Here is an 18,420-nt window from a genome sequence, read left to right on the forward strand (position 1 = left end):
GGCTTCGGGGGTCTTCTTCCGGCTTCGGGGGTCCCTCTGGTTCCTCTTCTCCTGGTGTACCAGTTCTTCGGCCGGCTCCTCCACTGTTTTCAGGCCGCTCTCTTGCCAGCGGACGTCCGGACTTCTGGGCTTCTTGGCTTCTTGTCTTCTTCCCTCTTCTCTTCTCCAGATGTTGATGGGTGGGGGCCGGGATCTGGGGGCCCTCTTATTATAGGAGGCTCCCGGATTCCGATAAGCCCCCTGCCCGCAGACCCCGACAACCAACAGCCAGGGTTGTCAGGAAGAGGCCCTTGTCCTCATCAACATGGGGACAAGGTGCTTTGGGGTGGGGGGCCCCGCAGGGTGCCCCCCTCCCCCAAAGCACCCACCCCCCCATGTTGAGGGCATGCGGCCTGGTACGGTTCAGGAGGGGGGGCGCTCGCTCCTCCCCACCCCCTTTCCTGACCGGCCGGGCTGCGTGCTCGGATCGGGGTCTGGTATGGATTTTAGGGGGGACCCCACACTGTTTTTTCAGCGTAGGGGCTTCCCTTTATAATCCATACCAGACCTAAGGGCCTGGTATGCCCCGCGCTCGCCACAATAGGAAAATTTGATCTTCCTATTGCAGCGAGCGTGAAATGCAATGCCCTGCCCTCGCGTCGTATCTGGTCCGTTGGACCAGCATACACATGAGCAGGTTTTCCGTTGGACCAGCACACAGACGAGCGGACTTTCCGCCAGAAACTGAGTCCGACGGAAAGATTTAAAACTTGTTTCAAATCTAGGTCCGGTGGGCTTTTGGGAAAAAGTCAGCCGGAAAAGTCCGCCGGAGCCTACACACGGTCGGATTGTTCGGTGGACTCTGGTCCGCCGGACCAAGTATGCCGGAAAGTCCGACCGTGTGTTCGCGGCATTAAAGGCACATTTTTTTCAATGTCATTTTTTTCAATGACTTTTTTTTTTTTTTTTATTGCATTTTAGTGTAAATATGAGATCTGAGGTCTTTATGACCCCAGATCTCATATTTAAGAGGACCTGTCATTCTTTTTTCTATTACAAGGGATGTTTACATTCCTTGTAATAGGAATAAAAGTGACACTTTTTTTTTTTTTTTTAAACAGTGTAAAAATAAATAAAATCGTGTAAAATAAATAAGAACAATAAAAAATGTTTTTTAAAACGCCCTGTCTCGACGAGCTCGCGCGCAGAAGCGAACACATACGTGAGTACGGCCCACATATGAAAACAGTGGTCAAACCACACATGTGAGGTATCGCCGTTACTCGTTAGAGTGAGAGCAATAATTCTAGCTTTAGACCTCCTCTGTAATGCAAAACATGAAACCTGTAGATTTTTTTAAACGTCGCCTATGGAGATTTTTCAGGGTAAAAGTTTGACGCCATTCCGCAAGCGGGCGCAATTTTGAAGCGTGACATGTTGGGTATCAATTTACTCGGCGTAACATTATCTTTCACGATGTAACAAAATTGGGCTAACTTTACTATTGTCTTATTTTTTTATTCAAAAAAGTGAATTTTTTACAAAAAAAGCGCGCTTGTAAGACCGCTGCGCAAATACGGTGTGAAAAAAAGTATTGCAATGACCGCCATATTATTCTCTAGGGTGTTAGAAAAAAAAATATATAATGTTTGGGGGTTCTAAGTAATTTTCTAGCAAAAAAACTGTACTGGTCCTTAAAGCGGGATTCCGACCTAAATTTTTTTTTTAAAGTCAGCAGCTACAAATACTGTAGCTGCTGACTTTAAATAAGTAGACTTACCTGTCCTGGGTGCCCGCGATGTCGGCCGCCCGAGGCCGACCCGTCCCTTGGCTCTCGGGTCCCGGCACCGCCATCATAGGTAAGGGAAATAGGCAGTGGAGCCTTGCGGCTTCACTGCCAGGTTCCTACTGCGCACACGCAAGCGGCGCGGCGCTCTGTGAATGGCCCCGTGGTTTTCTGGGAACACACACAGTTCCCAGAAGGCAACGGGGCTGCTCGCCGAGGAGCATTACACACCATGGAATAGGAAGAGGCAGATTAGGAAGACTGCCTAGCAACAAGGGTTTCATGTGAGTAAATTTTTTTTTTTTTTTCACATTTAAAAAAAATTTTTTTTTAATTTTTGGTGACATTTTTTTTTAGTTGCCCTCCACTTTAAGTGGTTAAAATATTTTTTTTCCAGCAAGAACTCGTCTATGTGGTCTTTTATTATACTCTCCAGTATCCTCCTGACTATAGAAGTTAAACTAACGGGTCTATAGTTACTTGGTAAAGACTTTGTTCCCTTTTTAAATATAGGCACCACATCTATCCTATTGTATTCCTGAACAGCGAGTAAAACGCATTGAGCCTCTTAATAAATGGAGTTTATAAAAAGACTTACATATTTGTACAACCTAAATCCAGAGAGGCTTGTGATAAACCATGTGAGTTCTAAACAAACAGCACCTTCTACCATGGAGTATAAATGTACAACTCAGCATTCATAGTAGATGATTCCTTGCTTATACTAGTGGATCGCCTTATTTAAAAAAAAATAGATGTGCTTGGAGAAGTCTTCCTTTTATTCCTGCAGTATAATGCGCCGTACACACGGTCAGATTTTCCGACGGAAAATGTGTGATAGGACCTCGTTGTCGGAAATTCCGACCGTGTGTAGGCTCCATCACACATTTTCCATCGAATTTTCCGACACACAAAGTTTGAGAGCAGGATATAAAATTTTCCGACAACAAAATCCGTTGTCGGAAATTCCAATAGTGTGTACACAAATCCGACGGACAAAGTGCCACGCATGCTCAGAATAAATAAAGAGATGAAAGCTATTGGCCACTGCCCCGTTTATAGTCCCCACGTACGTGTTTTATGTCACCGCGTTCAAAACGATCGGATTTTCCGACAACTTTGTGTGACCGTGTGTATGCAAGACAAGTTTGAGCCAACATCCTTTGGAAAAAATCCTAGGATTTTGTTGTCGGAATATCCGAACAAAGTCCGACCGTGTGTACGGGGCATAAGACTGCTGAGTATCAATGAGCGTGGGGTGATCTCCCCGGCCTTCTATTAGAGCTGTAAAAGGATTTAGGCAAAAGCATTATACTGTGGTGTACTATATGATGCTTTTTGACAGTTAATTCAGGGTAATCTACATCTTCACGTATTAACTAGTATTAATTTGTTTGACTGACACCTAAGAAGCGTCCCTATATTATCTTTTTTCTTTTCATACAGTATAACCCACGTTGTAAGCTTATGGATTGTGGTGGTCTTAAAGGATTGCTGTTAATACAAGTTAACCCTCACTGACCACTGTGCTCCCCTGTGCATCGAAGGGGTACCTATTTTGACAATGATATGACTATGTCTAAACAATGCTGTTCTGTATTCTTATAGCTGTACACGGCATCTGCAGTGTGAGATCATCCAAGAGCTTCCTCCTCTTCGGCGAGCGGCCCTTGTTGCATTCTGGGACATGTTTGTGTCCCAGAAAACAACGGGGCCGTTCACAAAGCGCTGCGCGACTCATGCATGCGCAGTAGGAAACTGGCAGTGAAGCCACAAGGCTCCACTGCCTGTTTCTCTTCGTTAAGATGAAGGCGCCGGCAGCTGATCCGTTGGATGGATCAGCCTCGGGGGGCCAACATCGCGGGCTCGCTGGACAGGTAAGTGTCCTTATTAAAACTCAGCAGCTACAGTGTTTGTAGCTGCTGACTTTAAAAAAAAATTGCGGCTGGAACACCGCTTTAAGCTTTGACAAAAAAAAACCCTCAAGCTGTTTGGTTTCTGTGCAGAGATGCACCAGGTTTTGCTCTCTCCAGTTTTAGTAAATCAACCTAAATGTGCTCATCAACCAACTTTCTGTCAGAGAGTCAACCAGCACCAACTGGGACTTTATCCTGATCACAGTCTTCTGCAGAAGAGTCAAGCAGCCTCCATGGGACTTTCTCCTGCCTCCAGACAGGGCAAGCTTCCATATCCAGACACACTCAGGCCTCCTTAAATGATAAGTTCACCCTAAATAAATAAATAAATAAATGCACATCTTTTTGCAGGTAAAAAAATCTGCATTTATTATTTTTTTTATGGGGCGCATGGAAAGCATTGCACCCACGATCAGCAAATCATGGGTGCTATGCAGGGCTCTTGCAGGCTCTGTGTATAAGCTGTTTGGCTGTACATCGTATGGCCAAGCTCTTACACATTATCAGGAAGAATCAATGAACTACCATCATCGAGAACTACAAGCCGACAACCGCAACGGCTGCCGTACCTTGTCGTTTTCTATTCACAGAAGCTAGCAAGCAGCAGGGATGGGAAGTGTCATCATAATGGGGGATTTTAATTATCCAGACATAGACTGGGCAGAGGGAACCGCACATTCATCTAAGGCTCGCAAGTTCCTAAATGTCTTACAGGACAATTTTATGGGTCAGATGGTAAATGCACCAACTAGAAATAAAGCGTTACTGAATCTAATGATTACCAACAATACAGACCTGATCACGGATGTGGAAATACGGGCAATTTAGGTAACAGAGATCACAGGTCAATTGGCTTCAGTATAAATCACACAAATTGGAAACATAAGGGGAATACAAAGACACTGAATTTCAAAAGAGCCAACTTCCCTAAACTATGAACCTTGCTAGAAGGCATAAATTGCGATAAAATCTTAGGAACAAAGAACACGGAGAAGAGATGGGTTTGCTTTAAGAGCATATTAAATAAGGGCATTAGCCAATGCATCCCATTGGGTAATAAATTTAAAAGAGCGAACAAAAGTCCTGGATGGCTTAACTCCAATGTAAAAATGCATATAAAAGCAAAGGAGAAGGCCTTCAAAAAATACAAGAAAACAAGAAATGTAAGGGTGCAATAAGGACGGCTAAGACCGTTCATAGAACATGAAAGACTCATAGCAGAGGAGAGTAAAAAAGATCCCAAGAAATTCTTTAAGTATGTAAACAGTAAAAAAGGGAGGACAGATCATATTGGCCCCATAAAGAATGAGGAAGGACATCTGGTTACAAAGGATGGGGAGATGGCAAAGGTATTGAATTTATTCTTCTCCTCAGTCTTCACGAGGAAATCGGTGGGCTTCAGTAACCAAAACTGCAGGGTTTATCCTCATAGCACCTCCATGGTTAACAGAGGACAGAATTAAAATTAGACTCGAGAAACTTAACATTAATAAATTACCGGGACCAGATTGCTTGCACCCGAGGGTACGTAGGGAACTCAGTCAAGTAATTGCCAGACCATCGTTCTTAATTTTTACTGACAGTCTACTGACTGGAATGGTACGAGCTGATTGGAGAAAAGCCAATGTAGCACCAACATTTAAAAAGGGCCCAAAATACATCCCTGGGAATTACAGACCAGTTAGCCTAACATCAATAATATGTAAACGCTTGGAGGGGATGATAAGGGACTATAAAGTTCTTGCCAAACCAATCTACTAACCTTCTATGAGTACAATACAAAAGGTACAGGAGGGCCCTGCTCGTAGAGCTTACATTCTAAAGGGAGGGGGTGGTGGTACAAAAGGTAATAGCTGCAGAGAATGATTTGATGGGGGTGGCTCAGGGACAGTTGTTATGTTGGTGTGGGATAGGCTTCCCTGAATAAATGAGTTTTTAGGGATCTCCTAAAGGTGGACAGGGTAAGGGCTGGTCGGATATACTGGGACAGGGAGTTCCAGAAGATGGGAGAGGCTCTGGAGAAGTCCTGAAGGCGAGCATGGGAGGAGGTAACAAGGGAGCTAGAGAGCAGGAGGTCCTGGGAGGAGCGGAGGGGACGATTTGGGTGATATCTGCAGATGAGGTTGGTGATGTAGATGGGGGCGATGTTGTGAATGGCCTTGTATGTTATGGTTAGCATTTTGAATTTTACACAGTGGGGTAGGGGAAGCCAGTGAAGAGATTGGCAGAGAGGGGCGGCAGTCATGGATCGATTAGTGAGGTGTATTAGTCTAGCAGCAGCATTCATAATAGACTGAAGGGGGATAGCCTGCTTAAGGGTAGGCCATTAAGGAGAGAGTTTCAGTAGTCAAGGCAGGAAATAATCAAGGAGTGAATAAGTTGCTTTATTGTGTCATTAGTCAGGAAGAGTCGAATTCTGGAGATGTTGCGGAGGTTAAGGCAGCAGGATTTAGCCAGTGATTGGATATGGGGGCTGAAGGATAGTTCAGAGTCAAGGATTACACCCAGGACCCTGGCATGTGTGGAGGGACCAATGGTTGTGTTGTTGATATTAATGGTGAAGTCACGGGGGGGGGGGCGTGAAGGAGGAAATATAACAAGCTCAGTTTTAGAAACATTAAGTTTGAGGAAGTGGTGTGACATCCATACCGATATGTCATTCAGTAAGTTTGAGATCCGTGAGAAGATCGAGGGGGTGAGTTGAGGAGTGAAGAGATAGATCTGGGTGTCATCGGCATAGAGGTGGTATTGGAAGCCATGGGAGGTTATCAACTGGCCCAGGGAAGAGGTATAGAGTGAGAATAGGAGAGACCCAAGGACGGAGCTTTGGGGTACCCCAACAGAAAGAGGAAGGGGAGCGGAGGAGATGGAGTTGTAAGTGACACTGAAAGTGCGCTGAGATAGGTAGGAGGAGAACCAGGATAATGCAGAATCTCGGAGGCCAAGGGAGTGTAATTTGCTGAGAAGGAGTAGGTGGTCAACTGTGTCAAAGGCAGCAGAGAGGTCTAAAAGTATGAGTATGGAGTAGTGGCCATTGGTTTTAGCAGTTAGTAGGTCATTGGTGAGTTTTAGTAGGGCAGTTTCAGTAGATTGTTGTGGGCGGAAGCCAGACTGTAGGGGGTTGAAAAGGTTGTTGTCCATGAGGTAGCGACTCATTTGGTCATGAACAAGGCGTTCGATGAGTTTGGAGGCAAACGAGAGCAGGGAGATGGGTTATTCAAGTTATTCAAACAGATGGGGTCTAGTGAGGGTTTTTTGAGTATGGAGGTAACCAGTGCATGTTTGAGCGGGGAAGGAAAGGAAAGGAGAGGGAGAGGTTGAAGATGTGGGTTAGGGAGTTGAGGATAGAGTGGGAAGGTGGTCGCAGTAATTGAGGGGGGACAGGGTCCAGGGTCCAGGTAGTGAGGTGGGCCATGGAGAGGAGTTTATCAACTTCATTTGTGGTGACCGGGCAAAAGGAGAAGAGTATTGAGTGTGGTGTTGGACCTAAAATTTTGACCTGATGACCCGATGACCTGATAGTTACTATGTAACTTTGTAGAACTCTGTGAATGAGTTACGCGGCCTGGGCAGGTGGAAGCCCGCACGGCCACATTCTTTACAGATTCTGACAGAGAGCGGGGAGAGAAAATCACATGTTGTCCATGGTGCTCTCTGATGTGGCCCCCCATCTCCTGCTCTGGTATGGCAGGTTGGCAAGCCCAGATTGTGGGTTCCCGACTCGGCATCCCCTAGCACCAGTGTGAAGAATGGAGCTGATGCTAAAGGAAGCAGAGCCGATGCTTCCTGTATAGCGCCGGCTCCTGTCACAGGTGGATTGATACCAAATGTACTCTGCCTGTGACAGGAGCAATACAGGAAGCAGTGGCTCTGCTCCCTACTGGAGCCATATGCTTCCTCCAGTGCTCCTGTTACACTAATGCTCAGGGATGGTGGGTTGGGAACCAGCCAGCAATACCCACCAACAGTACCCGCCAGCAGTACCCACCAGCAGTTCCAGCCAACAGTACCAACCAGCAGTACCCACCAGCAGTTCCAGCCAGCAGTACCCACCAGCAATACCAGCCAGCAGGAGCCAACAGCAGTACCAACCAGCAGTACCCGCCAACAGTACCAGCCAGCAGGATCCACCAGCAGTACCAGCCAGCAGCAGCCACCAGCCAGCGATTGAGGTCAGTTGAGGTGCAAGTAAACTGCAGTGCAGCCTTAGGCTCCTTTCACATGATCAGTCTGTTCGGGTCAGCCTGTCTGTTTTTTAGGTGGACCCAATCAGGCCCTCCATTCACTTCTTTAGAGCGGCAGATGTAAATGGACTTATGTCCATTTACACCCGCCTATCTCCAATCCACTTAAAAAAACAGAAGGGGATCCATCCCATTCTGTCTGGGCGGATCAGATAGCCCATAGAGAAGAGCAGGCTGTGTCCGTCCGTGTCTGCTCTGCATATGCAGAATGGACAAGGACCTGTCATCTGTCCGCTCCGCTCATTGTGGCCTGTGACTGGTTATCAAGTGGCTAAAGTGGCTCTTTGCTCCTCAAAAGGTTGGGCACTCCTGCTTTAAGCAAACAGGCCTGAGCAAACAGTTCCAAACACATGCACCCTCCCCAGGAAGAGAGCTTGCTACAGCTCACCCTAAATATTTTATACCCTTTCCCATGAAGCTCCACTGGCAACGAAACTCCTAATGTTTGGCTGGGAAAACATGAGAATTCATAATCCAATCCTACTGTGTGATCCCACACTAATGCCAGGGGTAACAGTGCCACCTACTGACAGAAGGAAGAACTGACAGCCAGGCTGAATTTGGGGAGCGCTGAACAAAACAGAGTCCATGCACACTAGGCTTAATAAAACGCCAGTTCTTTTGACAGAAAAAAAAACACTAAAAAATGATAAAGCATTTTTGTACAGGAGTTAAGGAGCATTTAGGAGCTTTTAGCAGCGTTTTTTCTGCCAGTAAACTCTCAAACACACAAGCCAGAAGGGTTTTTTTTCCCTTAAAAGTCAAGCTTAAATTATGCCTCTAATGCCTCGTTTCCACCGAGCGGATCGGTTCGGGTCAGATCGGTTTGGAAGGCCTAGAATGGTCCGGCCTATTCAGGCGAGGGTTTCCACTGCAAGTCGGACCAACAGGGGCCATACGTGGGTTTAGAAAAAATGCCTAGCATGGCGTCACACGTCCACCAATCAGTGGAATGTGTCGTAGCTCCGCCCTAACCGAACCGTTCCATTTTCTATGGCCCCACATCTGAAGCAGGACCCTGAATGGAACGGTTCGGTTAGGTTGTATGGGCCACTTTCATAATGGAAACACCCAAAATAGCATACCGTACCGAACCGATCCGCTCAGTGGAAACGAGGCATTAATGTCCTAAGGTGTGGTTATTCATTTCATTGGCCATTTATTCATTTAATTTCCCAGAATATTATTTTATTTAGACCACTGAAATGAAAAAACGCTCAAGCACTAAACGTGCCTAGCTTTTAGAGCCCTTGCACACTGGGGCGGGGGGCGGCGTCGGCGGTAAAACGCTGCTATTATTAGCGGCGTTTTACCGTCGGTATGCGGCCGCTAGCGGGGCGGTTTTACCCCCTGCTAGCGGCCGAGAAAGGGTTAAATACCACCGCAAAGCGCCTCTGCAGAGGCGCTTTGCCGGCGGTATAGCCGCGCCGTCCCATTGATTTCAATGGGCAGGAGCGGTAAGGGAGCGGTATACACACCGCTCCTTCACCGCTCCGAAGATGCTGCTAGCAGGACTTTTTTTACCGTCCTGCCAGCGCATCGCTCCAGTGTGCAAGCCCTCGGGGCTTGCACACTGGATACACAGCAGCGGCACTTTCGGGGCGGTTTGCAGGCGCTATTATTAGCGCAATAGCACCTGCAAACCGCCCCAGTGTGCAAGGGCTCTAAGGCACATGTGTGTGTTTTTCTGCTAAATTACTCCTCTCCTGAACGTACAAGAGTAAAAGAGAGCCGATAACCTGTTTGTTTAAAAGTGACATGTACACTGATTATCAGGGCACTGATTATCAGTGTCCTGATTATCAGTGCAGTCCCAACAGTGCCCACCAGGGCTGCCAATCAGTGCCCATTTGTGCCTCCTCATCAGTGTCACTTATCAGTGCCACCTAACAGTGTCCATCAGTGTCACCTATCAGTGCCCCTCAGTGTTGACTATCAGTGCTCAACAGTGCCGTCTCATCAGTGCCCATCAATTCAGCCTATCAGTACCCAGCAATTGTCATTTAAAATGTGACAGCGCTGAAAGCTGAAAATTGGATTGGGCAGGAAGGGGGTAAAAGTACCCAGCAGACAAGTGGTTAATCTGCAGTGTGCATGAGGCCTAAAGCATTACAAAGACAATTTCCAATGAGCAGTGTGAAAAATGGTAACGACATCAAGGCAGCCTAACTTCTTCATAAGCTGCCCTGCCTGACTATTGGCCAGGGGACAAACAAGTCTCCCGGCACGGGGGCCCTTGGATTACTCAAAGGAGCACCGACTCGCGACTGCAAGAATTTGTATATAGACACAGCAAAATCCTCTTTTGGCAGATTTCCTTTGTAGGCAAGTGGTGCACTGCCTTAGGTGTCTCCACCGGTGTGGCCTCTCAGTAGTCTAGTCAGTGTGCAGCAGATGTGCTCTCATCAGTTCCCTCGGCGCCAAGAGAAAGAACCTAGCTGCACCTGGCTACATGTCTTGGTAACAAGAGATGCTGGATGGGAATTAGCAAACAAATGCAACTTTTTGAAATGATTAATGCGTTTCACCCAATTTAGCGTATAATCTTAGAGGCACATATATCTGTGAAAGCTCAGATTGAAAAGCATCATTGGCCATTAAAAGGTATTGTGCAGATGGGTCTAAGTCTTGAGTTCAGTCATTTGAGCCACAGCGCCATGTATCTATTGACTGTCCCAGCTGTAAGAGGAACAACAGGTCTATTGATGTAAATGGAACAAATCAGCCAAGAATAAAAGAACAGAATGCAGCAGTCAGGAGTGTGTGACAGAAAGAGTTCAGAAGTCAAAAGTGTATAATGCACAGAGCACAGGTTTCAAGAGTGGTTATTGCATAGAGTGCAGGGTCTAGGAGTGGTTATCAAACAGGGTGCAGAGGCCATGAGTGTGCAATGCACAAAGTGATAAAGGTTGCCTGAGCAGTACTAGAAATTAAACTTTCTCGTGCATGTGGTACCCAAATGGTTGGTACTTTTACCATGGCTGATACACTGCAGGCAGAGGCTGCACACCAGACACATTCACTCATCCCTATTTGACATAAAAATAAATCAGATTTGGTTGAAAACTTGTGTATGCATAAATCCACACTGACTATTTATTATGGAATTATTTTCTAGCAATGTATGTGGTCCTTTAGCAAACCCTGAAATAATCCTACTATACAGTAAAAGGAAAGTCTCCAGGTCTGTAGTTACTGAATATATATCTTGATCCCTTTTTAGTCTTGTTCCTTAGGCATTGTATGGATGCCCCAAACAGCTTGTACAAAGGGTTACATAGTTACATAGTTGGCAAGGTTGAATAAAGACAACAGTCCATCCAGTTCAACCTGAGTAGGTGTGTGTGTGTAGAAAAATCATTTCCCATATCCCGTATAATCTTTTCGATAAGATGCTCATCCAAGAGTCTTTAAAAACTATTCATACTTCCTGTGGACACCACCGATTGTGGAAGAGTTACTGCCCTGACAGTGAAAACCCCCCTACACAGCTTAAGGTTAAACCGCTTCTCTTCCAGTCTAATCTTGTGGCCCCGTGTCTTCCTACACTCCCTTGGATTGAAAAGTTTCATGCTTACGCTGGGATCACCGTTGAGATATTTGTATATTGCTATCATATCTCCTCTCAAGCGTCTCTTTTCTAAGGAGAATAAATTTAGCACTTGTAGTCGTTCCTCATAATTGAGGCCCTCCAGTACCCATATTAATTTAGTTGCCCTTCTCTGGACTCTCTCCAGCTCCAGCACATCCTTTCTGAGGATTGGTGACAAGAACTGGATGGAATAATCCAGTAAAATTCCCTTTTTAATGAATGCTAATATTCCAATATAAAGGAAGAGATGTTCCAATCACCAATTAAAGTGCATAGATGTGAAAGCACTCGACACCACATGGTAAAGTAATCTGCTTACCAGAGGACAAAGAAAGTTAGGCGTGTAATTAAACCCACAGCTCATCCAGCCAGTCAGCCTCCACCATGCATCTTCAAGGCTTGGAAAGGCAGTATGCAGATAACAATCACACCCAATAAAACTTCTCCAGGGATTCACATCAAAAAAATATGCAGGCTCTCAGCAAATCGATCAGCAGTGCTCGATGAAGAAAACATAAGCAACCAATAGTGAAGCCCGTAATAGCAGATAAAAAGGTTTATTGTAGTAACTTACATTTAAAATTCAGGAGTGCATGCATCAAGGAAAAAGATAAGCTGCAGCGTTCAGCGTGCTGGTGTCAACCTGCCTGACATGTTTCATCGCAAACGGATGTCTTCAGAGGCATGGCTATACAGACACCAACACGCCATATATATATACATACAGGAAGACAATTAAGTCTAATTAGGGTAAAGATACTCCCCCAACACAACAGCTGAATGTGATGTGTCATTATACATATAAAAGGCCTGGTGCTAGCAAACATCATACCCCCAGTTTATTGGTCGTCCAGTGATGGGTGGCGTGGGGGGGGGGGGGATACCACCCACGTCATTCAATGATAACAGATACCCCAAGCCTCTTCTGCTCTCCTATCTTACCCGCAAATTCCACCACAGCCAATATCCATGTATGCCCATGGTCGGACCACCATATGGTCTCCTGTGACCTCACATGTATAGGCCTCCCCATTACCACCATGGCATGGCGCCTCAATGATTCTTACTCACTGCTCCTGCCATATTAAATCAACTATCCGAGTGCCCCACTGAATATTTTAGACATAATGACACAGAGGAGATTTCCCCTACATCTCTCTGGGCAGCCCATAAGGCTGTGATGAGGGGCCATTTTATAGAAATCACAATCACTAGAAAACCCCAAAAACTCCATGAAATTCGCACGCTCACCTTAGACCTTGAAAGACTATACCACAGACACGGCCAAACCCCATCTCAAAATTTATTACCCCAGATTAATGAAAAGAGGAGTGCCCTAGACACGCTACTTTCAGAACACACTGAAAAATACCTTCGTTGGGCTTCCTCCTCTATAGCAATTCGGCCTCCACCATGTTTGAAAGAAAATTGAAACAAACTACCCAACCAACACACTCCTATAAAATTTGCAATAGGGAAGGTAACCTCTCAACCCACCCTAACGATGTCCTTAACATTTTCTCCTCTTACTACCAAAAACTACTGTCAGATCCCAAGGTCACGCTCTGCCCCACCTCCCAGACCTGGCTAGACGCCCTTTCACTTCCCCAGCTCACAGAGTTGCAACTACAGACTCTTAATGCCCCCTGTACTGAGGGGGAAATTACCTCCATTGTCTCCTCTGTGACACCCTCCAAAACCACAGGCCCTGACGGGTTCTCGGCCTCATACTATAAAAAATTTGCCGGAACCCTGATCCCCAAAATGACAAAATTTTTAACCACATTTTGAAAGGCAAACACTTCCCTGAGGAAATGCAACTGGCAAATATCTCCCTAATTTCAAAACCAGGAAAGGACCACACCCTCCCCCAAAACTTCCGCCCCATCTCAGTCATTAACAATGACCTTAAGATTTTTCGACGTCTGTTAGCAGACCGCTTGGTCCCGGTTATCACATCACTTATCTCCCACTATCAAACAGGCTTCATACCAGATCAGACAGATCACAGATAATATTCGCATAGCAGCTAATATTATCCAGGACGCTGACACTCACTCCAATAAGGTATTACTCCTGAGCCTAGACATTAATAAGATCTTCGACAGCGTCCTCTCGCCCTACCTGGATACCATTCTGTCTAAGTTTGGGTTCATCGGCGAATTTATCAATGGATTTAAAGCCCTTTACCCTCATCCCCGAACCCGCATTAAACTCCCAGGGTGCAACTCTGAGTACTTTGCGTTAGGCTGCAGAACCAGACAGGGGTGCCCCCTTTCCCCCCTTTTTTTTGCCCTGGCAATAGAACCACTAACCCGCTCAATCTCCTCTGATCCTAATATTAAATGTTATATTAAAAACAACTAAGAATTTAAAAAAAGCTTATATGCAGATGATGTCCTCCTATTCTTATCTGATCCCCTAATCTCCCTTCCCAACCTTTTAACTTCCCTAGACTCCTTTTACCACCTTACCGGCCTAGGAGTGAACCCGTCAAAATGTACAGCCTTACCCATCAACATTTCTCACGCTTTACTAACTATCCTCAAAGATAAATTTAAATTCTCCTGGAGCTCTGATACACTACAATATTTAGGGGTCAGGCTTGCCCCCTCACGTAAATTGATGTACACTCATAATTACCCTCAAGCGTTTTCCAATATTAAACACCTCCTCAACCAATTGGCCTCCTACCGAATTTCCTTCTTAGGCCGAATCCAAGCGGTAAAGATGTCAATCCTCCCCAACTCCTATTCTTCTTTAGATCATTACCTCTATACAGTCAGGTCCATAGATATTGGGACATCGACACAATTCTAATCTTTTTGGCTCTATACACCACCACAATGGATTTGAAATGAAACGAACAAGATGTGCTTTAACTGCAGACTTTCAGCTTTAATTTGTGGGTATTTACCTCCAAATCAGGTGAACGGTGTAGGAATTACAACAGTTTGTATATGTGCCTCCCACTTTTTAAGGGACCAAAAGTAATGGGACAGATTAACAATCATCCATCAAACTTGCACTTTTTCAATACTTGGTTGCAAATCCTTTGCAGTCAATTACAGCCTGAAGTCTGGAAAGCATAGACATCACCAGACACTGGGTTTCATCCCTGGTGATGCTCTGCCAGGCCTCTAATGCAACCGTTCTTCTGGCATTTTCCCTTCATTGTTGTCTTCAGCAAGTGAAATGCATGCTCAATCGGATTCAGGTGATTGACTTGGCCATTGCATAACATTCCACTTCTTTCCCTTAAAAGGGCGCATTGTTTTGAGTTTTCACATTTGTCACATTGTACAATCTTTAACCACCTGCAGCCATGGATGCTATTAACTTTTTATCCAATAGACAAATGAAACCCGAATGCGTCTTCTCCACCAGTCATGAAATGATTGACTGTGAGGAAGACTATACGGGTATTTTAAAGAATTTAGATAACCTACTGGAAAAGCAGATTAAGACATGGTGGGATGTTTTCACATTCGAACATTACTTAAGGGAAAATCTCATCTTTCGTAGCCTAAGATGGGAAGTAGCACCCCAGAACGGGCTTAATGAACAAATATTTATGGATGAGTGGTTCGAATTTTTTAACAAAGTAGGGAGAGAATTACAAACCCTTGTTTTAAAAAGAAAACAGATCAAGCTCAGAAAAATTAAAGAGAAAATTACTGTTCTGCAGAGCAAGTTGGAACCAATCAAAGATTCCAATCAGATGAAAGAGTTTAATACCAACATGCAAAAGAAATTAGAAAAGATAGATCGAGAGACCCAAAAGAAAAAGGTCAAAAAATATAATAGGGACTCCAATGACTTTAAAACCAATAAGGTATATGCTTGGCAGAACCTAAATGTTGTAAATACTGATAGTGATAATACCAATAAAGAGGGGGAGGCCGTCAGGACTACTGTACAATCATATCAAGCTAAAGAGGTACCCCCTAGGGGCACAAACAATAGAGGCACAACAGGCCCTAATTACAACCGGAATGGCAATACCCCAGGTAATAGGGACTATGGTCATATTGAACAATATCAGCCAGTAGGCCCAACCAGACCAATTAATGGGGGATACCCACAACAGTATGGTTACTCCTCACCCACTCACACCAACAGAGAAGGGGAGGGGGGGGCGGACCACTGATCATCCCCAACAATGGCATCAGTATCCTCCACCTGAACCCAATTATCATGTACCACTATATAACAGATACCAACCATTAATGGATGAAGAATATAAAACACAGTATCAACAGGAGCCTTTTTTAGGACAACGGGGGAGGGGGAGGAGGGGGAATGGAACACCAAGGAGGAACATGCATCCAGGGGAACGCAGAGGAGGCAATCCAATTGGGCCCCCACACTACCCAAACCGAGATTTTATCCCTTACCAAAGAGGAGAAGGGGATGTCGGGCAGGCAGACGTAGACAACCCAAGAAAAAGACCACGGGATATGTAGATACGGGTATATACAATTTGAGTGAAGCCAAGTTAAATGAGAAAGAATTAAATATATTACAAACTGGTCTTAAATGTGCCCCCAGGAGAGTGATGAATAAGTTTGAAACTTACATTGACACACACAAATTCATCAGAACACTCAATTTAAAGAAATATTTTCTCAGCCACCCTGTAGAATCAGGGATTAGAGCTAATGTAGGAGGACAGGGAATTGATAGTGGCCTGAAGAACAAGTCAATCTTTAATCCACAATTATCGAACAACCACTTTATAGAGGTATTCAAGCACTTGGTGTTGAAAGACATTGATGAGCTCCCCGTTAAGAAAATGGTAAATCCGAGGTATATTAAAGATGGATTAAAATCATTGGAAGATAAGAAAAACATCATCATCCGCCCTGCGGACAAGGGGGGAGGAGTCGTCCTATTGAATAAAGATTTCTATCACCATCAACTCATGGAGCTCTTGGGGGATAGAATCACATACAAGAAACTGGGAGTTGACCCAACAGAAGCGTATAGAGCACAATTGAATGCGTTGGTGGAATGGGGATACCAGATCAATGCTTTGAATAGTAAAGAGAAACGCTATTTAGTGCCCTCAGTATGTAGGATCCCAATCATTTACACACTGCTGAAAATTCACAAGAACGTACAAACACCACCGGCCCGTCCTATTGTGAACGGGATTGGTTCTGTTACGGCACGTATGGGAGAGTATTTAGACAAATTTCTGCAGCCCAGTGTCCTAACCACCAAAGCCTATTTGAGGGATACATCAGACCTGTTGCAACTCTTGAGGGAAGTGGTCATCAACCCTGAAGGAGAGACATATTTGGTAACGGCTGATGTATCCTCATTATATACCATCATACAACATGAGGATGCACTGCTGGCACTGAATTGGGCACTCAGCAGGAGGGACGAAATCCCTCACATGCAAAAGCGTTTTTTGGGACATGCTCTGGATTTTTGCATGTCCCATAATTATTTTTGGTACCACGGTTTTTTCTTTTCACAGCAGGTTGGCGTGGCTATGGGAGCTAAATATGCTCCCAGCCTCGCCAACCTGTTTATGGCTGAGTGGGAAGATAAACGAGTTTTCAGCACCCAAAGGCCTCAGTTGAAGTTTTATCGTCGCTTCATAGATGATTTGATGTTCATTTGGGAAGGATCCAAAGAATCAGTGATTGAATTCTTGGGGCATTTGAATAATAACTCCAACGGTATTAAATTAGATTACCAAATCAGTGATACTTCTGTCAACTTTCTAGATATAACCATAGAAAGAAATGCTAATGGTTTGAAAACTAAAACGTATTTCAAGCCCACGGATCGCAACAGCTATTTGACCATCACAAGTGGGCACCACCCCACTTGGATCCGTAATATACCGAAGGGGCAAATACTCAGGGTACGAAGAAATTGTACCGAGTTGGAGGACTACCACACCCAAGTTAAAATACTAAAGGACAAATTCATGCAGAAAGGTTACCAAGAACAGATATTGGATAACACAATACAGGAAGTAGCACTTACACCTAGAGACCAGTGTTTTGGGAGTGGACACCCACCAAGAGGAAGCATTCAACATCAAATTAGGTTCATCACAGGCTTCCATTTCCAGTATAGGGACATCGAGGCGATATTTAGAAAGCACTGGTACATTTTGGGTCGGGACAGACATTTGGGCCAAATCTTGCCCTCATCACCCAAGTTTGTCTATAGACGAGCTCCAAATTTCGGGGATAGAGTGGTAAGAAAGATCCTGGACCCGCCGGGACAACAGACTTTAAGGATTGACCTACAGGGATTTTACCCATGCAGGAAATGTGTGTGTTGCAAAACTGTGAGGGTCTCTAACAGGGGGATGACTTCAGTCACTAGCACAGACCAGAAAATCTTTGAGATTAAAGAATTCATCTCGTGCAATTCCTCACACGTCGTCTACCTTTTATGGTGCCCGTGTGGGTTATTGTATGTTGGACGAACGAAACGACTACTCCGAGTCCGAATATCTGAACATCTCACGAACATCAAAAATGGCTTCAAATACCATAGTGTATCGTTACACTTTAGAGAGAAACACCACCAAGACCCCTCCCTAGCACAATTCTGTGGATTAGATTGTGTATATCCATCTTGGAGAGGGTCTAATAGGGTCAGGGATCTCTCACAAAGGGAGACCCTATGGATATTTCGCCTGAAGAGCCTTGCCCCTAGGGGCCTTAACATCGAGGTAGACTTGAACTGTTTCATTAACGATGTTTGAACAGTGTACCCAATGAGACTTCTCTGGATATATATTCCTCTCTATATATATATTTCTCTAGATAGAATTTTCATTTATTTTTTATTTATTTTTTATTTTATATTTTATTTTATATAAAAAATTTTTTTATATAATTTTATATAATTTCCTCCTGAGATAATGGA

Source organism: Aquarana catesbeiana, linkage group LG01, assembly GCF_042186555.1.
Source record: "Aquarana catesbeiana isolate 2022-GZ linkage group LG01, ASM4218655v1, whole genome shotgun sequence".
NCBI lineage: Eukaryota > Metazoa > Chordata > Amphibia > Anura > Ranidae > Aquarana > Aquarana catesbeiana.